Source organism: Onthophagus taurus, chromosome 2 (assembly GCF_036711975.1).
Source record: "Onthophagus taurus isolate NC chromosome 2, IU_Otau_3.0, whole genome shotgun sequence".
Classification (NCBI taxonomy): domain Eukaryota; kingdom Metazoa; phylum Arthropoda; class Insecta; order Coleoptera; family Scarabaeidae; genus Onthophagus; species Onthophagus taurus.
In genome coordinates, this window is record NC_091967.1 from 14,725,594 (window position 1) to 14,751,739 (window position 26,146).

Here is a 26,146-nt window from a genome sequence, read left to right on the forward strand (position 1 = left end):
GTCAACCTGGGACTCCTCATTTCAAGCAGAGCGAATGTAGTTTCTAGGGGATACTGCGATATTGGTACAAAATTTGCAAGTGTACTGGGAGAATCGATACTAGAACCAATATGATATCGGAAAGGCTTTCTCTCACTCCTGAGATAATCAAGTTATCCACACGTATGGCTCCACATTATCGAAATTCTAATTCACATCAGTGTGTATATAAGACATGACTTGGTACAAATGAACGGTTTAATTACAATGCAAGACGAGAGATAAGAATTTTCGTATTGATTAAGGGGGAAAATCCTTTCTCTCGCTTGGAAATAAACGACACTTTTCTGCATTAATGTCCTCATTTGTGGGAGAGCAAGACTTTGTTATTAAAAGCCAAAAAAATACAGTTCTTTCTCTAAAAGCAAGGAATGATACAGATGAAAAGGCTGTCAACCTAACACAGAACTTTCATAGACGAATAATCTGCAAAGAAAAACAACAGCAATTGCTTCTACGTTGTGTGCCGACTCTAAAAGAGAAACCCAGAAAATTAAACATCTACAACATTTTTTTAAAAATTTTAAATAAATATTGGTGCTTGAATTATTACATAAAAATTAAATAATTAAATAATAAGGTTATGGACTTTGTGTAATGCCACGTAGATTGGAGATGTGCAGTTATGTGTACTAAAGTATGCAAAATATAATCTACCTATCATAAGTATAGCTAAACTAGAATTCAGGTTTATGGAATAGTGAATGTAACGATGATAACATTCCACAGAATCAATGACCAAATTCAAACGCATGTGTGAAACATTATTTTTCTTCTAAATCTATCAAATGCAGAATTAAGATATGGGAACATTTCGATGTGGTAACGGGGTATGAATATAATCTGCTGATATATTCAGGAAAAGTAATACTCAAGGTGAAATCAATACTACCTTAGGAGAAAGTTTTGTAATATGACTAATCTCTACAATCCGTAGTCTACCAGCAATTTTAGCTTTCGCGTGTTTCATAAATGTTAGGTTGCTAGCCAACATAATCTCCTACTTTCTCTACTTTTGTGTGATTAATTATTTATGCGATCACCAAATGTGTAAGTGCTTAATTTCTAGAAAAACTGTTATTGTGTTATATAATTTTTATGGTAAATTTTGGTTATTTTTTATGACTAAGAAAAATAATTTCCAAAAACTTTTCCATTTTCGTCACATATGTAATCTTGTTTATTCCAACAGGTATTAAATAATACATATTAATCCTATTTTACGTAACTTCAATAAGCTTATATTCACATAATGTATTTATTTTGGATTAGTATTCATCAATTTCAACATATATGTGTTATCCGCTCGCAATTCCGGCCATCTGTATTTATAAAACAAGGATAATTTTGTAATTTACACATAGATTTTGGTCATACAAACAATTATGAGGACAATTTCGATATGTTCACGTTTAATGAATACAAAAAAGTAGTTTAGGCGTAAATTTGAAAGGACAACTTTGTTCTCTTTGTGGTTATGAAATTTACTGTGATAGTTGTTTGTGTTAGTTCTCTTTTACTGTAAGCTGATCGATATTGTAAACTCTTTGGTCGTGTTTGCATAAAGGAAGAGCTTATAGTTTATGATGTGTGGATGTGTGTCTATTCCATCTTAAAAAAACCTAGTTCGAGAAAAATGAGAATTTGAGGTAAAATTTTAAAAGGAATTGTTTTCTTTTACATCATACTGTACATTAATTATAAATTCTTTCGTTGGAAAAACAAACAAATATCAAGATTAAAGTTGCCAAAATTTTTGGTTAAATAAACAATTCTTATATTCATCGATAATTGATTAATAACGATCTTTACTAAAGTAACTCATTTTAGAATTTATTTTATAAAAGAATGTGTACTCCCAAAGCAATTAAAATATAGAAAACACTTCGAGTATCGCGCACTGGATTCTAGATTGAGAATCGAGCTTTATCAAACTTTCCTACTTGATCTTCGCTTCCAAACAAAACTAATCCAGTGATGACTACCGAACAAGTTTTGTTTGGATAATGCAGATAGTTTGATTATATTTGACCGAAAACTTGCAATCGACATTGGATTCATTCAAATTTACCCGTAAAGTAACCGATATTATCTAGGGTTTATCGTTTGGAAAACGGTTTCAATATTTTATGATTCGCTAATGTGCGCAGCTTGGCCAACCAGTTTTGTTTGACCAGAGCTCATGCTAGAAGTGTTTGCGCAAATGTTTAATCAGTAGCTGATGTCAGATTACGCCCCGGACGTAAACAGATAAGAAAATGATGCGAAAATTATCTAATTAATTTTTGAACGCGTGTAATTTATTGGTTATAAAAATATCCACCAAAAAAAAAAACATATCTGAGTACCTATATTTTCGATGTCCATTCGTTTGTGAACATTGATAGCTTGTGTTTACTTTCAATTTCACATTGATGCAGTTTGCACGAATACAATTGGACATTGGTATTGATGTTGTATTTCGACAAATAACAGTTTAAATAACGGTTTGTTATAACAAATTTTAAAGGAGTTATAAGATAATAAGAAATTACACCGGCACAAATTTTAATAGGGCTATAAATATTTATTTATCGGGTATTGATAATAATTACTATATAGACCATGGCCCTAAAGCAGGTAATAAATATTGATTTATGCAAGAATATAAAAAAAATATATTAAAAAAATATTTTTTTATCTATAATTCAACCATTTTAATTACTATTTCTATTATTTTTGCTACCAGCTATTTATTTGTTAAATAAAAGAATGTAAAGCTTTTATATTTATAGAAACTGAATCATAGATATTTCAAATAGAATTCGTTTGTGTAAACATAATACGATATTGTAGTTACAAGCGTATCCACAAGTTCATAATTCAGCTATTTTAAATTTACAAAATATATCACGTATATGTTCATATATGATTTCACAAAAATCATTTTTTATCGTTATCGTAGAGCTTTTTGGCAGAAAAAGGAATATCTAATAGATTATCTAAAACTTACTGTAGGGACTAATTACCTTATTGTAATGAATAGAACATTTGGTGAAGAAACATTCCACTCGTTTATTGTTTTAAGAAACTGTTTGTTCGATTTACGAAACCTGTTTGTTTGAAACACACGTGCGCTTTTTTCCCACAAGTAAGATAACTTGGAGATGCTTACACTGACGCTACTACCAACGATCTACAAACACGACGCCCGGCGTCGCTAGTCCACGCTATATTGTGCCTTAGAAAAATGAGATAAAGCATGCGCCCTACTTTATGTATTCAACTGATTTTTATTAAAAATGTGTATTTTGATTTGGTTGGGACTTATGCAGTTTTTAATTCAAAAAATCACATAACTACGATTAATAAAGTACTAAAAGAAGCTTTATTGAGGCGAGGAATGAAAGATAAAAAAAAAAACATGAAAAGAAGCAAGAAAACATGAAAATGTGATAAGCTTACAATTCATAAGATACATGTATGAAATTGGTAAGCCAAAATAGAAAGTGCAGAATCAAAGCATAATATACTAGGAGTCACATGAATACAATCAGGGATTAAGAATGTTTAAAAAACGTAAATGTGTTCACTTTTGTAACAAAACAATACATCGCCAAGCTGACCCTGTTGGTGTAGAGACAATACTTGAAAAGTCGTAAAAGTATTTTATTGCAGATTGAATTTTCTCAATTCTATCAACGTATGCTATATATTAGGGATTGAAATATACTGAGCTGAAGTAAAAAAACTTCATATATTGTAATATATATATATTGCAAAGAAAGCATCGGATCGGTAAAGCTTGATCACCTCCTACTTTTTTTCATTTAAACTAACACTTTCATTCGCATCCGTAATTTTTAACTTTTGAGATAAAATCTACAATTGTTGTTAAATGTTTGTTGGGTCATAATCGCGTCCGGATGACCTTTTTGTTGATTCATTAAACTGTTCATTAATCCTCAAAGGCCGAGGGATATCTATGAATAGCAGTGAATGAAATTTTTGATAAAATTTTGAAATTGATAAAGTTATGATTTGAGAAAATTGGTTTATTATTGTAGGAGAAGGAGCTCAAGAAATGTACGTATGTCATAGTAACTATAGTTTTGTAGGAATATCATCTTATCTTTGGGTTTATAATGCGGAGATATACAAATAAAAGGAGAAAGAATGACTCTATATGTAATCTTTACAATATTCACAACATTGCCAACGATATGTAATGTGATCACCTTGTGTGTATACGATCATGTACTGTTTACCAGTATTCCTAATATGATGTGTTGTACTCTGCTGATAGGCGGTAAAATTTTCATTATCTTTGGCATAAAATCAGAGTTTCATGTAATAAAGTCAGCATAGTATGACAGAAAGAATTAGTCCCATCCCCAGTTGCCGATCTACACAGTCTTCTACACTGCCCAAAAGATCACAAAGTCCTTACCTAACATATCCGTAGCTGTCACCCATCTCGGCAAAAGTATTTCTACGCTTTTGCTGCCACAAGCGACAATCTCGAATCTAATTGATCTACTGCTTTCTTGATGATGGTTAGTTATGGGGAAAGAAATGGTCTGGTATCATCATGCTAGGTAGATAAAAACTAGGTAGATAAAGACTGGTGCATATTATTTTTCAAAATCCAAAGTTGTATAAATCCGTAATTCAAGTAGCGTCCGTCGACTGTCTCCCTTCAATAGACGCACAATTACTGCCTATGTCACATCGATTCCCATACATAAGTCATTAGTCACATTTGCTGTTGTGAATCCTTAATCAGGAAAGTTTCACCATGCGATTGTACAATATGGACTCGGTATTACACGTATGTATTTATTATGTATGGTATTTATACTAAATTACCTTTTTACCACTGTATATACCAAATAGATTAAAATCGGATAGTAATAGAACAACCGTAATAGAAGAATCTTAAATAATCTTAAAATCCTTATACCTAAATAAGGTCCAAAATGATTAATTCTAACTTACGGTTAGAATAATTCCTAGTAAAACTATTTAATTGTATGTTGCAAAAGCCATAAAACACACGCGTTGAGGCTGATTATCATTAATTATTACACCATCCATTTAATAGCCTATATATTCGCCGTTATAGCTGTTAGCGCTAAATACTATTTAAGCTTTGATGATATAATAACTATTAATGGTATTACAATATTCTCCTATATACACCTAAAGGATAATATGGGTATAATAATGTCGTATTGGATGTAATAAATATGCTGGGATAGGTTGAAGCATATTGGCTTTTATAAAAATTTATCGAAATTATCTAAATACCTGTTGGATTAATAAAACTTTGTTTTTGTGTTTTTGGTATCATAAAACATTTTCGTTAATATTCGCCAACTTATCATTAATTTATTTGGCGTATCTCGTCCGAACCTTTGTTGCGACAAACGAATAATACTGTGAAACAAATTATATGGCCTAAACGGCCCCGAGGGATGGGTCCGAAAGTATTAAGGGAAACTTGGTAATTTGTTATCCAAACAAACGACTTCGTATCGCGCTTTGCCCGCTCGGAGCTAATTCACTGGGAGATGATGTTTTGTCGTTTTCAGACATCTGACAAACAAAGAATATTGAACGTTTTTTTTTTACAATTTCCAAAGAAATCTTTTTTACATCACGAAATTATCAATTATGGTTGTTTTAAGACTTAAAAAATTGTTTTTTCCGCTCTGTTTTTGTTGTTGCCTGAAAAAATGTATAACTGTAGACATAGGCTTCATAAATCTTTGTTTTTGTTCAAAGATGCTTCTAGTAACAACGGTGACAAGGATACACTCCCCTAACCTACAGAGGTTGGATCGATAACCTATTTTGGGGTCGTGAACTTAGGGCGATTTTTGGCAGTCTGCCATTCACTTTTCTTAAACACAATTCTGCTATGTTGTAAAGGTGCTGTGTTTAAATTGTGTTTATAAAATTAAAATTGTTGAAATTTATAAAAAACAAATAGTGTTTGAAATACAATTATTTTTAAACCATAAAGTATCCCGAAAGTAGCTTGTTATAGTTAATTTTAGAATTTCAAAGCAAATGAAACTCTAAATAGTTTTGCGTTGATACATACTGTGCAAATTTTGCATTTGAACGTAACTTTATTTTCATACGAAGTTTACGTTTTCTGGCAATTATTTCTAATACTATTCGAGGATATCCGTTTCCTTAACTTATTTATTTTTTTTACATTTATTGATTATCCTATTAAATATCGTATCTCAGATAATAATAAATTATGATTTATTATGAATAGTTTTGTGAAAATCCGCAAATTCTTATACATAATACATTTGTAAGGAGATGTGTATCCTTGTAACATGGATATAAAGTCGACATCGTGGGTATATTTTTATGATATAAGATCGTTAATAATAAAAGACTAAAAACGTCTGAATGTGTAAGGGAGAAAAGTGTGAACGTAAAATTTGAATGGGAATATAAATTTTATATTCTTGCGGTATATTACAACTATTATATGTGTAATATTAGTTTATGTCTTTCTCGCTACACTCTGGTTAATTCGTTTATCAGTAAATATTTTATAACTTTGATTTTGAATCAGCAATTTACATACGGCTCTGGAATCTTTATCGACAAATTTCTGAAACTCGTGGAAGTTGCCCATATCTTCTAGATAATGACCAATGAATTTTAATAGCGAAGGGTCAAAATGGAATAAATTAATCCCGGCAAGTTCTCAACAGAATACGCAATTATACAATTATTTTAATTAAGCAAGAAACTTATTAAAAAGTACCGGCGGAACTAAATTAGTGAATAAAAATAGACAACAATCTAACGCTGAATAACGACTAAAACTAGAACTAACACTAGCATTAGAACTAACACTAGACCTAGAGCTAGAAACATTCGGGTGTAGCCATACAACTCTTAAGACGGCTAAACCCGAATGTTTCTAGTTCTAGATCTAGTATTAGTTCTGGTTTTCGTTCAATAAAAATCAATAATCTAGCGTTAAATTACAAATATTAACACTACAAAATGATTAACCGAAAATGGCATTTCTAAATAGGTAAGTCGTTAATAAACGCGCTTTTGTATGTAAACGGATGCTGCCTTCATTTGTGGTAACGCAATTAGGGATGAAAACTTTACAACCCGCCACTTTATACGGATTAAAACTTTTGAACATATCCGAAACCCCATCCTTTGCTTTGAATGTGTCTCCCATAGGAAGTTCCCGTCCTTTACTAAAGTGGAACGAGATTAAACCTGTCAAAGCGTATGCAGAGTATAATGTTTAGTTATGTAATGACTGGTGATACCAACAAAGTGTTGGTTTCCCAAGTGCAATGTTCTTTACAACTATTATCTTTAATCACATTATTTTAAAGTTTAGAGTTAAACTTTAACGTAGTTTACGACATTTTAGTTAACTTATAAACACTTCAAAATTAATTGAATCGTTGAGTGATTTTTTTTGAAACGGAATTACAACGGAAGTGATTTGTTCGACGGAAAACAAATGTACGATTCACCATACCAGTTTATCCCCTGAAACGTTCTATGTGCTTTGTACTGTGAGAACTCATGCCTATTTCATCTATTTTTATTTGACGACACGAACCTAGAAAATGGTATAGGGTAGGAAATCTAATACGAATCCGGAAATGAGAGGTTGCATGAAAGACCCCGAGAGTAGTTCAATATCGAAATAACTATAGATCACGACTCGGATTATTTTGAATAAGAATTTGAGAGCATTTAAATTTATCAAATTAAATTTATGAATTGACGTAAGAGAACTTTTAATAATTTTAATCAATTATAACAAACCTTGCGTTTTCAGCAAACTCCATCTCGGTGATAGAAGAAGTTGAAACTTCTCGGATGAGAAATTTGAGTAAGATGTAGGAACTCAGTTGAAATGAAATTTACGGTTTTACTTTAATTATTACATATTCATGATGAAAAAGATTTAGTTATTTTCATAAAAAAGCGACTTTAAAATGCCATCATTCTACTTTTCATTCTCACTAGTTGAGTATTTCGTTAGTCGTGGTCGAAAGGAATTGAGGAAATTAAGACGCTGCAGGTCAGGGTTAAAACGTGCAAAACTTTTAAATCGTAATTTTAAAATAAAATACTTTAACAGTTATTATACAGATTATACATATTGTGTTGCTGAATTCATTTTTGCAAGTGCATTCTCATTAAACCCACTCAATATCTAGCGATATATTTTCAAATTTTAATACCAGCACTCAGCTCTCTTGAAATATTGAAACAACTTAATGGTGGTGAAACAGTGCGATATTATTTATTATTAAATGTCTGTGTTTTGCTAGAAATCCCCACACGTATTTTTATTTTTATTGTGAGGAGCACTTTAAAAATTAGAACCCGGTGGTATTCCACTGCGATTCTACGAATCTCTAAAGTGCCTTGGAATTTTATGATTGATGATTTTTATTTTATTATTTCATTTCTATTTAATAAAAATTCAAAAAAAAAACACCAACAATACTTCTTTGTTAAAATCCAATTAAACTTTTTGTAGAAAACATCTCTTTTCATTCTTAAAGTATCTGGTTCATGTGTAATTCCGAATAAGATAAATGTTCATCCTCAGAGACGCAAGAGAAATCTCCGGATTAAATTTTAATTAAGATAAAGTTAATTTATTCTTATAGAGAAATAAGCAACGACCGGAAATTTGCTCATTCTAACTTGTACAGTGTTGCATAAGTTGGATGTTACCTGTCACAACCTTTCTCTGCATATGATAAATCTTATCAGAATACAGTAGCAAAATTAAAATCTTTATTCATGATTACTCATTAAAGTTATAATAAGCCAAATGTATATCTCTGAGTCCATATTTCAACGGATGAGCTTTATGCTTATTTCGCAACGGCTTGAAATTGTTCCCATAGAGAGAAAGAGAGAGGGAGGGATTAAATGAGAATCCGGTGACTTCACAGAGTCGAAGTCGAACTATAATTTTCAACTTCAATTTCGTTTTGTGTATCTCAGTTTCAAACTACTGTATTTGCCTTTTAAATAGGTGTTCCTGAATTGCAGGGTTTTATTTTAGAGATTTATTTATTTCATGTAATTTATTATTGAGATATATTAATTTAATAAATTAATTTTTAATAATATATAATATTTAAGTCAGGTATTTCTATTACTGTGATACTGTTCATGGAACCCTTGATTAGGAAACGATCAATAGAGTCCAGTAAGTGGGAAATGATTATTATGGTCACCTATAGTCAATATACATGTTTTCTCCTGGATATAGAATTTTGGCCAAGAGCTTTCTATTATTTCGTTTTAAGTTTAAATTCCATATTTTGAAATTCAACTGTTACATGTAGTTTCTTGTCTTTATTAGCCGTACCTAGTCTACTCTAACTAGTATGTAGTCTCCTGAAAATAGTTGCTAGTCTTCTACAAGAAATATGCAGTCTTCTGCAAATAATTTCTAGTCTTTATTAACAGTATGTAGTTTTCTGCAAGTAGTTTCTTGTCTCTATCAACAGTATCTAGTCTACTCGAAGTAGTATGTACTCTTCTGAATGTAATTTCTAGTCCTCATTAGTACTATCTTTTCTTCTACAAGCAGTTTTCAAATATTTTTTAATGATTTTGTTCTTCCTATATTAAGATTTCCAGTGTCTCTGTAGCTTCCCTTGTTTTTTGCTTTTTTATTGTTTGCCAACGTCAGTTTTTCCTGTATGTTGGAACAGATAACAAATTATTATACGTCAGGTGAAATGAAGAAAACCAACACATAGTTAAAATTTAAAAATGTACAATTAAAAGCTTCAGTTATAGGTTAAGATTTGAGCTTTGATGAGATATGATCTTTCTTACTGTTTCTTTTAACCCTGAACTAACATCATACCTGTGGTTCTATCGTATGGTGTCAGTTACGTTTGTAAAGTATATGATGTTAATTAAGTGTTAAGTACAAATAATTTGTTTTGAATATAACTATTTAAAAATACATTTTTCGATGAAGAAGTTTAACTATTAAATTCATTCCATTCGTTATATAATAAATCATGTCCGATCACCATACCATAAAGGCGTTTAGATAGTTATGGCTTTTGCCGTTACTCTACAATACGATAAAATAATGCCTATATGCATAAATGTCATAAACGTTTGGCTTACACCATCGTAAACACAGCGATGAAATAATTACAACCGGAAAATCCGGAAATTTCAAAATTTAATCTCTTTTTAAAAATTATTTTTTTTTATAACATCACGTTATAATGATGTTAGTATACTATTGTTTTGAAATTTACTTTTTCTTTTTTATAACGTGTGATTGTAAATACGAAAATAACGTCATAAACAATTTTCATATGCTCTCTATTCTGTTTGCTTTTTTTAAGCATCAATCAAATGTACCCATGATAGTTTTGAAAAATTAATTACGTGTTTCGAACGTAGCATCATTTTTTTGTTAGCTTTTTTTTACAGGAGTTTTTTATACCCTTTCATGTCACGTCAAAAAGGATAGATAGATATAATTTTTGTAATGCACTTTATAGGTGGTATTAAATATGAATTTGATTCTATTCATAAAAGTAATCTTAAAAGCTGCATCGTCGTTATTGAAAGGATATTTTATTTATTGTAATTATGGTTACTATCGAAGCGAAACTTATAAACAAGAGTCACTTATAAATCTTACGCACATGAAACTTAAATAAACGATAATATATCGACAGTACTGCGGTTTAAAATAGAACTCACTTTGAAATTGACTGATTATTTAATTCAGTATATGTTTTTCAGTTAGGTGTCGACAGATTGCGCTTTGTGAAAGTATGTAGTTAATTTTGTTTTTGTATAGGTGATATGTTGTTCAATTTTGTCAACTTTATTTAAAATAAATTTTCAAATAATAATAATTTATGGGTATTTTTAGAACGATTTCAAAGTTTTAAAATATTTACATTGAAAATGGGCGGATCTACTTTGTCCAGTTTAAGGTGTTTTCTCCAGACATATTGAAATTCTATTAATTTTTTATCAACTTATTAATCAATTGGTCAAAACAAAAGGCTATTAGATGTGTCGATATATAAATCTCTTGTTTGTTACAACTTTACGTTTTTAACGATCCAACATAAATATTTATATATCCTTTCCTTGTTTTCCCTTTAGTGATGTAATACATAATCTGTTTTCACTAAACTCACTGCTTTTTCCTGTCATTTCTTTTAAACATAGAACTTTCTCGAAATTTTCAACTTATATTGAATATATTTACAGTATCCACCTATACAATAGAATGTATTTAACAGAAAAAAATGTGGGATGAGCTACCAACTTAGATATTTAATTTATTATGAAAACGGTATTCACAATTTGTAAGCAAATCTCAAAGGTGGAACGACATAAATTACAAAGTAGTCTATCGAGAATAAAAACTTACTCTATCTTTAGATTCATATACGTCTAAACATTTACGTTTAGAGAATGACAAACGAGTTTAGTTTGTACTCAGTACGATTAAAATTGTTCTTCTTCGGGGATTTTACGTTTTTTAAATTCGCGTTAAAAAGTTTAAATTGAATTTCTTATGGAATTCTCTGTTTTAGAGTTGTGTTCCTTTCGAAATAATGAAAACAGTAATATTGTCTCGTACATTCAGAACTTAAATTGCTTTTAAAATTATTTGTTTAATTTGGAGAGGTATAATTATTATGGAAATAAGTTATCAGTAATGATTATTAAACATTCTCTAGGAATCGTGCATTTAAACTCCATGTATTTGAGGTCAGCAGTGACAGACGTCCTGATTACCATCACCCACTTCGGAGTTAAAAAGTCTGCTTGGGTATGATTGATCAATAGATATTGTTCCAAGTTTTTGAATCTCGGAAATATCTCGACAGCAACCCAACTCTAATTAAAACTATATGTAAAGCTATAGCATGTAGACAAGAGTGACGCTTGTGAGGCATGTCAAAGATCAAGAACAAGATGTTGAGTGTAGTGCTTGGCACGCCAATCACAAGGGTGGATGTAGTGCCAATCACAAAGGAAGTGCTGGTAAGACAGAAGTAAACAAACTTGAGTTCGGTAAAACAATTTTGCTAATCCGATTTTTGTATTAGTGATAGTGTATAAATACCGATAGTGTAGCATTATGTCATTGAATAATTCTTAATCATAAGATCATTTGGATAAAATTTTCATTCAGCTACACTTAGTTATGCACACTCACAATATTAGAGTTAATTTATACTGATTGTTAGCTTTAACTAAGAAAAATAAAATCCCTCTACATATTTCACCCTTAATCCTGTTTAATAATTCCCACTTAATTACAATAATTAACCCGATTAGTTCGCCGTCACGTTATCACATTTGAAGTACAATTAATTGTTCGTAACCCACAGTTGAAATCTATTTATAGTTCCCAGTTAAGCTTCAGAGAATTGTTTTCATTTATTCTGCATTTGACACGTTTTCATTAATAGCAAAACCAATTTTTTTTAAATTTTTTTTAACTTTATTAACGTGTATGTGATGTATATGTGCATTTACACGGTATCATTTGATATCCTGAATCCACGAAATTGCACGTTCGATCGACAGGATGTACTGGTATTGCAGAGGTCTATAAGTCCTGGCTAAATATGCATTCTGACGATGTCATATTTGTAGACAGCTTCAAGCTTTATCGACAAGATAGAGTCTCGCTCTATGTCGAACCAATGTAATAACATAAAAAGTACAAAAAAAATAATAATGTAAATATAACAATAGATAATTTAATCCATACTTTTTGGGTGTCCTGACTGAGCGATCGCTTCTTTATCTACACAACCCTTTTTTCTATCAATACAGATTACTAAATAGGACACGGTTATCTTTACTCATATCGATTTAATAAATTCCTAGATAAGTTACACATCGTGCAACTCTTCACAAACGAAGACGACAATTTTAATGGGTAAGATTGTTGATTTACTAATTAGATTAAAATATCAAAATTTATACTGAAATTAAAATCAAAATAAATTAATATTCTTTGATATATCGCTGCCTATCGGTGTTTTAACATTTAAGTCTAAATGGAACGTGTGTCATTGATAACAGTCTGTTACCTATAGTTTGCTTTGTGTTTTATAACAATTATGGTTGCGATACGAAATTGCTTATGAAATGTTGCCACATATAAGGCAACATTTTGTTCAGTCGTATGGCAGCAAGATCAACACGTAACATTTTATTTACAATATTAAAATAACCGGCGCAATCATACCAACGGATATGGAGCTGGAGAGAACGAATATTTGGAACAAATTTGAGCAGGCGCAAAATAATGTTTGATAGATTGGCAAGGAGTGTGATAATGTATGGAGCGAAAACTTGAGGGCGGAAGAAAATTCTCATTAAAATCGCTGTAGCAAATGAAATGATTTAAATAAAGTAATCCAATCTTAACTGTAGCCATCTTAGCGAGGTTAAACCCTGTTTTTGGAAAATATCGTCAAAAGATCTTTAAAAATCAAAGATTCGTCGGTTAATGGATTGCTTCCAGCAAAAAAACAACTGTACCAACAAGAATAAAGGTGAAACTGGGTCATGTGAGAATGAATTCCAAAACAATTACCATAGATAACTTTAAAAATCTCGCTGCAGCAATTTTATATTGTTTAAATCTGTTCGCTTTATAATGCACAGGCATTATCTGCGCTTGCGGAACCATGCCGTCCGATTTCAAGGATTAGCAATAAGAGAAAACGAGTTTATCGACTTTCTCATTGTGTCTGATAACGTTTATTTCCACTTAAATGGATTTGTAAATTAACAAATCTGTAGAATTTTAGGAACCATCGAGAATTCACAAAATTTACAGTGGATAATAAACGTGGGATGTGAGTTTAGTAACACGATGTGGCCTACCATAGAGTTTAAGCCACTTTGTAAGCTTTAAGATTTTATGACGGCACTTTATTTTTGGAACATCTAAAGAAACAGTATTCGTGAACAAACATCAACGAATTCCACAACTATGGGAAAGTATTTGTGCAGAAATTAAAGCGCACAGTAAAACCTCACTGCGAATTCAATGATGGAAGACTTTAAAAGATCTCACCGATGTGTTTTTTTTTAACTTTTTTATAAATGTCTTTGTATCACATTGTCTTGAATGTTAAAAATACAAGTGACAAACTCTTTCCTAAACATTGACATAGAGAGGATATGTTTCATAAATGAAGCAAACGTTTTCAACTATGTCATATTTCTTTAATATACTGCCAAAGATCTTATGACTTCAACAAACACACTTTTAGCAAAATATGTGTTATTGGACAACAACAAACCCACATCTACTTCAAGAGACTCCATTAGTATTATTCATACTTGCCGGATAATTGGAGCATATTTTTGGAGGTGTGACATGTTGACGTTAGTGCTATGTGGTTTTTACAAGATGGTATCTTCCACACAACTGTTCAAACAACTGATTTATCGAAGAGGTGTAATCTTGAGCAATTGTTAACAACAAGCCAACAATGTTAGAAGAGCTCAGACACTCGCCGACGTTGTCACTCGATACAATGGGGTTGGTTGAAAAGAAGGAAATGTCGATTTTCTTTTAAGTGAGAATATAAAAATTGATCCTAAGTGTATCTCAAAATGATGGTGTTGAGATTGATGCTTGCAAAAGGTTCAGAAAATATTTCCAATACTTATTAATAAATAATACAATTTTCTTCTATTCAGTTATAGAATAAATAAACGTTTTAAATTACTTGGTATTTTTCCTTTAACAGAATACTAAATTAAAAACCCAAATTCGATTTGAGTATTGTAGAATTACGAATTACGTTGACATTGGCTTTGTGAAATAAGCGAATTCAGTGGGGGATATGATCCGCTTCGGTACTAATATTCATTCTAGTGTTGAGCGATGTACATTTCCACCCTCTCCCCGTTGGTGTACCTTAAGAGGATTTGAAGGTTATACGGTGAACTTTATAAAGTGGTATAATAGAAGTTTTATCTTTCGTTCCATACGAAGCGCATTTTTCAGTTATACACAAAACTTTATAAACATTAATTTATATTCCAAATAGACCTTTCATTTAATATCAATTCGTGTGCTAGTTCATTAAAATGAATTGTAAATGCAACTCTTGATGACTATATGTAGTGCTTTGAAACTGAAATTCGAATTTATGTAAATTTCTATGAAATCCTAGATAAATCAAACATCGCTATTTAGTCGTGTAAATGTTAAAGTTTTGATCTGCTTAAGCTTTGAAAACATTTTATTAAAAGTTATAATTATTTTGTGTAGGAGGTTTGCTTTATTATAGTTATCACAAGACGTATTGAATTTGTTGGATAAACAACGCGGAGAATCAACAAATTAGTGGAGCCCAAGAAATACTTGATGAACTGCAAGTTTGTAAACACGTTTTAAATATCTTTATCGATTCCTTCTTTTTTTAGAATACTCAAAAAAGAAAAAAGTAGTCTAAAATATTTTAACACTATATAAACTAGTTCAGTAATTAAAGTTTAGTTTAGTAATGAAAGTCTTTAATCCGCTTGCAGTTACGTTTGATTAAGCTCTTGTTCGTATATTTACAATTTGCATTTTTTGCTTTTACAAAGAAAAACTTATGATGTTTAAATTAACAGAAGAAATTTATAAAATGAGAAAAAAATCATGGCATGTCATAAAAGTATTGAAATGTAAATGAGTGAATCTATTAATACCCAAAGGGGTTTGTCTTTCTTAGTTAACTTCTGAATATTGCACAAAACATTAATATTTACGATAAAATTATTCTAGCTTATTATGAGAAATCTATATTTTAATTTTATTCAATACTAAGATATTCCTCGGTAAATTAGTTCGATTTTTCCCTTATTCATTTCATTTTCTATTATTATAAACGTATCTTTGAGAAAGGTTATTTACCGCTATCATACGAAACATAAAAAATTATATTCGTCAATGTAATTAATTTTCAGTTATAAGATAAACGAGAAAATTAGTTGTATATCGTAGTCATCAACACTTTTTTTGTCTGCCATCAATTTTCATTTATATTTAGTTTATCTTGTTATTTCTGTATACCCATCAATATTTTTCATATAATTAATTTAATTATTAATAAGTAATAAATTAATTTACCTTCTATTTTTCAGGAAATACGGGTCCACACCGAATTCAAAATTTATTATATTGTAGAAACTTGTAAAAATACACGTGGAGTTGTCATCGAAAGCGAAGCCAACCGCGGTGCTTGCTGATATTGAGAAAACTGTTGTCAGTTAGGTTTCGATGCCCGGCGTCGCGACGCTTCACAAGAACTAAGCATGCGTCAGGGATGTGTATCAAAAAATAAGTTATCTACCTAACATTTTTTGGATTCTACGCAAAAATTACCAACGAACTTTAAGAAATAAAGATACTTAACTGAATTGGTTTAAAGGTGTGATGGAATTTATATTTCCCGAGGGTTAAACAAACAAGTACTCCGTAATTTATAGTTTAATAAACGTCTAGGAAGCTATTAAGGTTGGTTTAAAGAAGAGGTTTTCGACTTAGATTTCGCGTCCCGGTGGGATGTGGTCAGCACGATAGATTTATAGCCGTAATTTGGCGGATTAAATATACACAAAACTATTTATTGGTCTTGAAAAGTGTCATCAAAGCGTCAGTGCTCTAATTAAATATATACAGTATTCGCGTTATCCGAATTCGGCCAAATCTAGAATTTTTACCCAAAAAAATAAATAATCACAGTATGATTTCAGTACTTATTTCAGCCATCGCACTATATGTCTATAAAGGATTGAAGTTTACTTATTATCTGAATCAATATCTAATTTGTTATGGATAAAGTATAAGTGTGTTAGAGTGATAGGTCGCTTTCGAAGCCATCAACATTATAACAAATACTTTAGCTATCGCAACTGGTACAGCCAGAACATATTAATAGACAGGATGGTACAGTCCCATCTGTTTTTCAGAAAAACATGGGATCAGCGATGAATATGGAGAACACTTTCATAAGTAAACACGCAAACTTTGAGAAGCTGGCTGAAGAAGACTTTTGCTGGTGTCTTTTCGAGATTGATTTTTCATTTTACGCTGTGTTGTTCTTTGCCTGTTGGCATTATTATGATCAAAGCACTTTTCTTTTTAGACATATTGGTAGGTTGCCCTAATAATTGGTTCTCCTAACAATATTTTCTCCCTTTGTAATACTGCGTACTAAACCATCACACAATCAATGCAGAGGTCTGTAGATCTTCCTGGGTACGTTTTGTTTCAATCTGAAGTATTGAAATTCTGTTTGTTACCACAGCCAGAGAGATAAAAATGTGTCAAGAAACAAGTACTCCGTAATTTAATATAAGATAAAAATGTGTCAAGAAACATTCGGAAGAGAATCGTATTTCTACGAGCGGATTGTTGAGATGTCTGCATAATTCTGCCTCAATGCTTTGTGGTATGCAAGCCGTACGAGATCGTAGGTTTTACCCGCAGCAAAATACATACATTTTTTAATAAAAAATTAACGTTAAAGAAGTGTTTATATTCAATGACTCAAATACTATAAAATGTATCAAAAATATTCAAAGACATAATTTATTCTAAAAGTATTAGTATTAGCAAAGTAAACTCATTAATATGTTTCAATTAATAAGTTGAGCCGAAGAAATACTTAATAAAAAAGTTAGACACTTCAAGAAACAGACAGCTTAATGATACATATCCATTACACGGTGAATCGTATCGCCTGTCTTAGCACACCGGTGGTGTCAGTAAACTTTCCTACAAAACGGAAGGCGGAAGTCAAGTTTTCCAATAACATTATATAGCACATCCATCACCAATGCGTCAAGAATCAAACTGATGGGCGATCCAAACTTCTAAAGATAAATTTTGTCATCAAATAACTAAAGTGTATTAAAAGAAATATAAAAAATATCCGTAATTCCATTCGTTAGTAGAGCTGAGCACGAAATTGATCCCATTTTGGAATTAACTGCATTCTGTATACACATAAACACATTAACTACGAACATGAAATGGATATTTGCAAACTACAAACGTAGTTATAAATCTCATTTATCAATTTGTTTTCGCCTAGTTAGTAATAAATTTCATAAATTAAATAATATAATTGAAGGCAACGTAATTAACACAAATTCAAAATTAGTTTTATAAAGTGAGATATATCATTTTAGGATTAAATTTTGCAACGGATCACACCGTAATGGCAACCACGTCTCCTATATATCACAAACAAAGCTTTAAATTCCCTTAAACCTTTGATATAATAACGAGGTCAATATTGATGTTAGTGAATAGCGCGGGTATTGACCGTGAATTATAGTTTGAACGGACTTGACGTGACACATTTAATAGACGTTATTATAAGCGCAAAATAGTCAATATATTACGAAACGTAATCTGTTGATTAAGTAACACCTGTTTGAATGTGGTAATAGAGCACATTTAGAATGAAACGATCGTTAATCATCTATTATCATGAGATGTACATATCTAATAAAAATTATAAATTGCAGCTATAATTCAAATTGATGTACGTATTTAGTTTATGGTGTATGTTCTGATATACAAAACTAGAGTAAGCATATTAATAATAACAGATTAATTAAAACATATTAATTCATCATAATTATATTAAATATTCATAATAAATGTTACATAAATATAATTATTATAGACTTTCTTGTCGAGAGCACATCGAGTTATGATATGATTAAATAACATATATATCACGCCGCGACGCATGTAATGTTCGTATGAGAACAGATGTTCAATTTCCGGGAGAAAACTCGAGAAATTAATTTATTTTTCCCGTTTGGGTTGAACACAAATCATTGCCTCGTTTCGCTGTTTACACATATATCTTCTTTCTGTTTGAACATATAACCGGTTCTACTGACATTCGTTGCTAACAATTAAGATGATTTAAACGATTATTATTGATACACAAACGAACCAGGGTATTTTTGTATACTTCCTTTATCTTTTTGTGATTTATTTTTGTGTATCCTGTGATATTTATAAAATTATTAAATTACAACGAACGCAAACTTAAAATAGTTGTATGATTACCTTTAAATAAATAATAAACGAAGGATTGGTCGAAGGAAACCTTGTTAAACATTTACTCGTTAAATTGCAATGTACTGTGTTCAAAATCAATTTCTTATCGAATATCAGAGAAAATTGCAAGTTTCGTTCTTGACATAACAGCACAAGAAGATGGAATAACGATAGAAAATATAATCAAACTGATATTTACTCCTACGAGAGGTTTCTATAAAAATCTTTCCTAATTTATACCTAAATTTTATACGATTTGAATTTGTAACAAAATTACTTCTTAAAACAGAATTATTTAATTTCCGAGTTATAATTTTGTTTCGTTTCAAATAACTCACAATTACGTTGAAGAAGTCCCACTTCAAGCTAGTTACTTTTAATATCCCCAAGTTAATAGCAGTTAATTAGAACCTTTTAGAGCGTAAAACGTCCGTTGGGAAAGATCCATGTTTCGGTCCCAAATTTTAGTGGAGCGAGGGTTAAACTTGTTTAACCTCTTGCATGTAAGCATATACACCACCGGATTAGCGATACTATTTTCATGATACAATTCACGTTTACGGAATACTGCATCGTAGCTAGTGAACATGTTGTCTACATTCTGTAGACATAATCAATCTTACACCACATGTTACCACGAGAACAGCAATTACGTGTCCTCGCAAAGTCTACAATCTAATTTCTACTGATGGCTCATTTACGTAGAACGATCTGATATATTTTAACATCAATTTGTCATCATGTTTTATTCAATTAAGCATTCATTTTAATTGGAATTGCGGAGAAATTGGCAATTTCTGCGAGAGAGCTAAGAAACGTGAAGCTTGATAAGGAACCACATTTAGATGAAATTGTCTTATAATTGCATTCTAATTAGATGGGCGATCTTCAATTCCAGTGTTTAATTCTTTGCTGCTTTCAAACGATTTTTACTCAAGGCGTTGCGATAGTCTATCGTAGAAGCGATAAATTTAAATTCTTGTCTAGTACGTCGACTCTCATAAAACCCACAAATCGGTATTATTAGTTTGATACTAAAATTGTCGTCGTAAAACAAACCATTTTCAAAAGCTATATAGTTATACAAACAAAAATAAATCTCGTTAAAGTTCCTCAAGCACATTTATTACTCTTTATCCATAAAGGTTGGAATTTGATGATCTGGTGGATTACAACTTGTTTATGTGCAATTTTAGTTTTCTAGAGAGAGAACATTATTACTACAGGAGTCTCAAAACTTTGTGATCGTGGAGCTACCATGTATACATATATGGGATCAAAATAAATCGATTAAACTTAACTTATCGAATTTCGTTAAAATTTCTATTCAAAAATAATTTGATGTTATATTACTATCTTTTTATGTAATATTTATGTCATAAATAAATATGTTTTGTTTAAATATGAAAATAATCCATAAGGGAGAAAATTCATGTAGTTAAAATTTCCGAAGTTTCCGAAGTAGAGAAAGAAGGGTTTTCCACGATCTCAAGTATCACATCTTCAACCAGTTACCATACACGCATTACGTTTAGCAGTAACCAAGGTATGTTATCAAGCAGTATGCAATCTTCTGTCGCCAATATCTAGTTTTTTGCATACAACACCTAAATTTATTCGATCTACTCTTCTACCGGCTGTGTTTAGTCTTCTATTAGAAGAACAAGACTTCCATTTTGCAGTATTTAGATATCCGCTGGCAGTATCTAGTCTTCAGTCAGCAGTATCTAGACTTATATCATGAGTATCTAGAGTTCTGTCAGCAGTAAATAGTCTTCTGTAATCAGTATTCAGTTTTTATTTGCAGTAATCTGTTACAGGCAGTTCTAGTCTTCTAAAATCAAGAAAGCCTCTGCCAGCAACCTTCAGTCATCTGCAATTTTAGCTACGTTTCTAAATAGCTACGTTTTAGCTAAATAGGTTGAAAGAGTAGTTGCTGTAAGCTAGTAGGCGAAGGGCCGACATGGAAATTTTTATATTATTAATAACAACAATAAAATGAACAAAAAAATTCGTATCATTAAAGAAGATATTAGAGGCAGAATTCGTTATCATTTAATTAATCTGTACATTTTCGTTGTTACTCTTCCTTTATTAAAAAATTAAATAAGTTGTTTATTTTAGCAATTTTCCTTTGATTATATTAAACATTTAATTATCCTTATTTCATGTAGCAGTAAGGTATTCGAATTACAGTGTAGACGTGAACACTACATAATTTGGAGTGGTGCCAACGTAGACTACAAAAGCCCTCCTGCAGATGCAAAACAGGGCCCATTAAATAAACGTCGAACTAATTATTGACATGTCGACCATAAATGTGATGCTAGTGATGACCAACTAGCCCTAAGAATTTTTATGATATTTAATAGAAATATGCTATTTACCTTTCATTTGAAAGATAAATTTTATTGCTTAATTTTGAAAAATTGTATTCAATTTTATATTGGCTTATATGAGTTCAAAATTTCAAAAAATTTTTACACGTGGACAAAAAAAATTCACTCGTACGAGTTATCCTTTGTTCAATCGAAACGTAAACTTCCAACAAACATTGTATTGTTTGATACCTGTGTTCAAAGGATTATTCCATTCTATTCCAAAACGCCATTCAACACGACCGAAACAAGTAAATAATGCATTCAATACTTGCGTAAAAGCTTTGTTTCACTATTTGATTGATTTTAAAAGTTATCACAAAGGTGTTCTTCCTATTTGTATTAATTTAAATGAACAACATTATTTAAAGAAAATGTTGCGAGTTTGAACGGGACACGAAAAGCTTTTAAAGCTTTACTATCCAGTCGATGAACTTTTAGGCGAGACAGTTCGATCAGAAATGCCGTTATTGAGGATTTAGGTTTAATGCGTTTAAAATCCGATCCTCTAAAATAATGGTGGTATTATATTCACCAGAATAAGATACATCACCAAAAGCTTATTTTACCGTTCAGTAAATAACAAATTACATTTCAGCCGTTGATTGATATCAAATTATTCAAACTTTGCGCTAGTTTATAATCGCTTTTTGAAACTATTGTGTTAATAAGGTGCAATGTTAGGATAGACGTAGTAACAACAGATTGGCAGAACGTGTGTTTTCATAAACTAACTCAGGTATATGCCTGCCCGTTTACTTTACGGAGTTATTAATGTTTATGTATACTTTGTTAATGGATAGCGACCAAACCTTCACCAGTATGCGAGGTGCTAGATAAACAATTTAGTTTCGTTCTTTTTAATTAAATTGAGTGTTTATTTTAAATAACAATGTTTTTAGTTTTGCGGAGAAAGTTTTGATTTGTTAACCGTATTGACAGCAAACCAATTTGTGTAGACATTTTGTTTAATCGAAAAATTAAGCACACTCAATCATCAATTATTATTATTTGTTATATACATTTAACAACTTTAAAAATATCGATTCTTCTATCCCGTTCCAAATAAAGGTTATTTGGGTGGTGGTATGGAATATTTATTACATATTTTTTCTTATACGACAACATTATGTAAAAATCGGATACATGAATTAGTTTTTCCATATTCCAATTCTTTGTTGCATATATGTTGAATAGAAATTTATTTTGGAATAGGTAACAATTTACAGATTAATGAAATATCGATGCAACACAATAATACCAACTTTGTGTTACTACATTTCTTATCTGTTGAAATACAACAAATACTCTTGGGTGCAATTTTTCAAGAAAGAATAGAACAATATACTATAAATAATCAGATCACAATGATTTTTTTGTGGCAGCGTGTTCCAATTTAAGTATTAAAGCGAAAGAAAAGAAATGGCAAAAGTTGTCCCAAATGACAGCGTCAGTGGTAGATATTAAAGAACTCGGTGGTTATTACAATATGATAGTTTTGTTTGTGTAAGTATTCGGGGAAGAAAACTGGGATGAATGGTTTATAAAGTTTATGTGAACATCTATTCAGATTATTCACCAGTATATAAATTGGAGTAGTGCTTGGTAAATTGCAGAAGTCTAAAGTTTTAGATCACACTTAGGGCGTTACAAAAGAATAATGGAGAGATTGAGTTGGTCCAAATGAAAGTTTTATTAATTATCATTTCTCCAAGTTTTGTCGTTATCTCCAAAGGATTTCTTAGAAAAATCTTACAATTAACTTCACACGAATTTTATCGAGCTTAGATATTCTTAAAATAAATATAAGAGATACTACTCCAAGCATTCACGAACCGAATTAAAATTGTATCAATCAAATATCCTACAAAAATGTACTTTCTCAAAAAGTAACAATAGACTCTAAAGAATCAGACCTCAATATTCTTTGTTCCTTTTCGGGTACTAAAACGAAAAAAAGAAGAGACAAAGGGAAAAAGGGTCGGCTCTAAATGTAATTTAGATATTGTCCCGGGTGCCATAAATGACTGTAATAAAAATAAATTAAATATACTTTAAACGACTTCTTACTGCAGAAAATCACTTAATTGTATTAAATCTAAATATACTTTGAAGTTTAATAACCAACGTATTAATCAAATAATTTCTTAATTTATTCAAATAGAGGATAATTTAAAATAAAAAGTCATTTTTTTACAAAATAATTACTTTGATAAACCATGATTGAATGCTTTACCACAAAGATGTAATTTCTTCGACATTCTCCACTGATTTAGCTGGAACTCTTAAGATTTTACGGCGGGAGTAATTAAGATCCTTCATTTTTCACGACCTAGTTCGTCGGGATTGTGAATTTCTACGGTAATTAACCTTGTTGCAGAAGCACTCGGCGGGAAAGAGAAGATTAATTAATTCAATGCTGTCATGATAAACTTCGTCGTTCTTTTTTTAATTATTTCATGCAGACAGCTGTGTGTTTTAGTTTTTCACGAAAAGTAGAAATGTTTATTCAAAAACCCTTTCTTTACGTTGATCAATACCGTATCAACAGCGTAACTCAATCCAACTACATTTAGTTCAACTTACTTGATTGCAGTGTCGTCGAGGACTTAATCGCAATTATTGTACCCAAACAGTTTACGTAGCAAGCGGCCAATTAAATGTATCATCTTACCGCATGAGTGAATACGATCTCCCACAAATACCCTAAAAGCTTCTAAGGAGATTTTAGTAAAGATTTTAAATCCAGAAATATTGTTTGAACATCGCTTAGCATTTGCAACTATCAATATAAATGTTGGAGACGTTAAAATTTAAGTCATAAAATTTTCCTCGTAACCTGAAATAAACACTGCGAACATAAATTCGTGCATATTATGGTACTAGTTTGCTGTCGTAACCCTTTTATTGTAAACGTAAACAACACGAATAACGATTACCCAAACAACGCAAATAAATATAAATATTGGATTTCGTGGTACAAGCATGTTGACCTTTCTAAAATTTTTAACATCAACACAAATCCATTAATATTAATAACACTACATATATTAATTACATGATGTGACTTTAAAATGTTTAATATTTCATTTAGCTATCGAAATATCAACACAAATTTGTATTAAATTCGCTCATTAAAGGTAAGCACGAAATCAATGAATTCGTGAATAAATTCCTGTTAATGATTTCAAATTAAATACAAAATGTGATCGTAGTTTAAACATAATTTATCTAATTTACACTTTATATATACTTCTCATTTTTTAAATTTAAATTTAAATTTAGATGCTGAATTAAATATATGACCAAAATAAATTGTTGAAAATTACATTCAACACGCTGTCAAGCAAATAAAAAAAATGGTGGATGCGCCGAAATATTTGTTCATTTCGAAACATGTTTATTTATAACTAAAATATATCACTGAAAACATCTAGATATATATAGTACTCAATGTAATTTTAAATTTCTCGCGTTTCTAACGTGCCTTTATTTTCTATAATATTTTTACATTATCCATCAAGTTATAGTAGCTAAAGATTGAAAATTTCTTGATATGAACACACGAGTTAGGTAGTTTGATGCCAATTTCTTCTAGCACACTTTTTTATAGTCGTTTTTGTATAACAGACGTGATTTAATTTTACAGTTTAAAAAGGTTAGAAGCATGTGGTGTTATGAAAGACAGCGCACAGCGAATTGGTTACTTTGTTTTTTAGCTTCCAAGCAGAGTTTCCTGTCACGTAATCCATTAAAGTCCCAATGGCCCTTTCACTGCACAAACCAGGAAATTAAAAAGGCTAAAAGGTAGCATCGACTAATTGCATTTACAGTTTGAAATAATATAATAAAGCCTATATTGTTGCGTTTGGATTATTGTTATCATTCACAATTTGTTAACAAATTGTGAATGATAACAATAATAAACTCAAAATAAAATTTGATAGCAAACAAAATTTAAAAATTTTATTATTATTTACCACAGTGTTAAATGTAATAAATATATTAAATACTAATACAATAAATACTAAATACTAAATGTAGGAAAAGTTTGTGTATTACATAAACTTAATGTAATATCTGTATGTCTGCAAGGATGAGGACTCAATTCGTCACACTCATAGTTTTTAATGACTCCAAATCCTTTATTCGGTGTGTGTCTGCCTGCAATGGAGAGCGAGTTACCAAATGTTTAAATTGCCTTCCGTCTGCTCCTGGACAATGACCTAATCGTAAATCACATCCACAACGTTTCGTCTCATTTTTGGTAAGATAAGAATAATTTGGTGCATTCTCTGCAATCTCGGAACGAGTTTTACTGTGTAAACATTACTTTGGGGAAACTACAATGGGGAAAGTTTTGATGACACAACTACTACTGCACGTTATCTTATCGATCTACTTAGAAAGGTATCATTTCAAAGTTGATGGGATAGTATTTACTTGGCGGTGCACTCTATTATCGAATCAATTTGAATCAAATAAAATTAGGATGGAAAAATCATTATGTTAATAACATATTCTAATACTTGAAATGTTCTAAACTGTACAATACATGCTGCAGATCTGTTGTCATATCTCGTTCTATAGACTATTCTGCCCT

The 26,146-nt window shown here is 30.8% G+C and overlaps 1 protein-coding gene across 5 annotated transcripts in view; it reads right to left on the bottom strand.

Annotated features, from left to right (window-relative positions):
* Positions 1 to 26,146, bottom strand: part of LOC111426958 (somatostatin receptor type 2-like) — a 91,834-nt gene that overhangs the window by 32,924 nt on the left and 32,764 nt on the right. Inside the window, exon 1 of one of the 5 annotated variants that reach the window (XM_071194341.1) lies at positions 16,211 to 16,278. The exons of 3 other annotated variants lie outside the window; for them this stretch is intronic. The gene's annotated coding sequence lies outside the window, so the exon portion shown is untranslated. Of the gene's footprint in view, positions 1 to 3,047; positions 3,136 to 16,210; positions 16,279 to 26,146 lie in introns of those variants that run through there. One more of the 5 variants, XM_071194340.1, reaches the window with a different exon arrangement.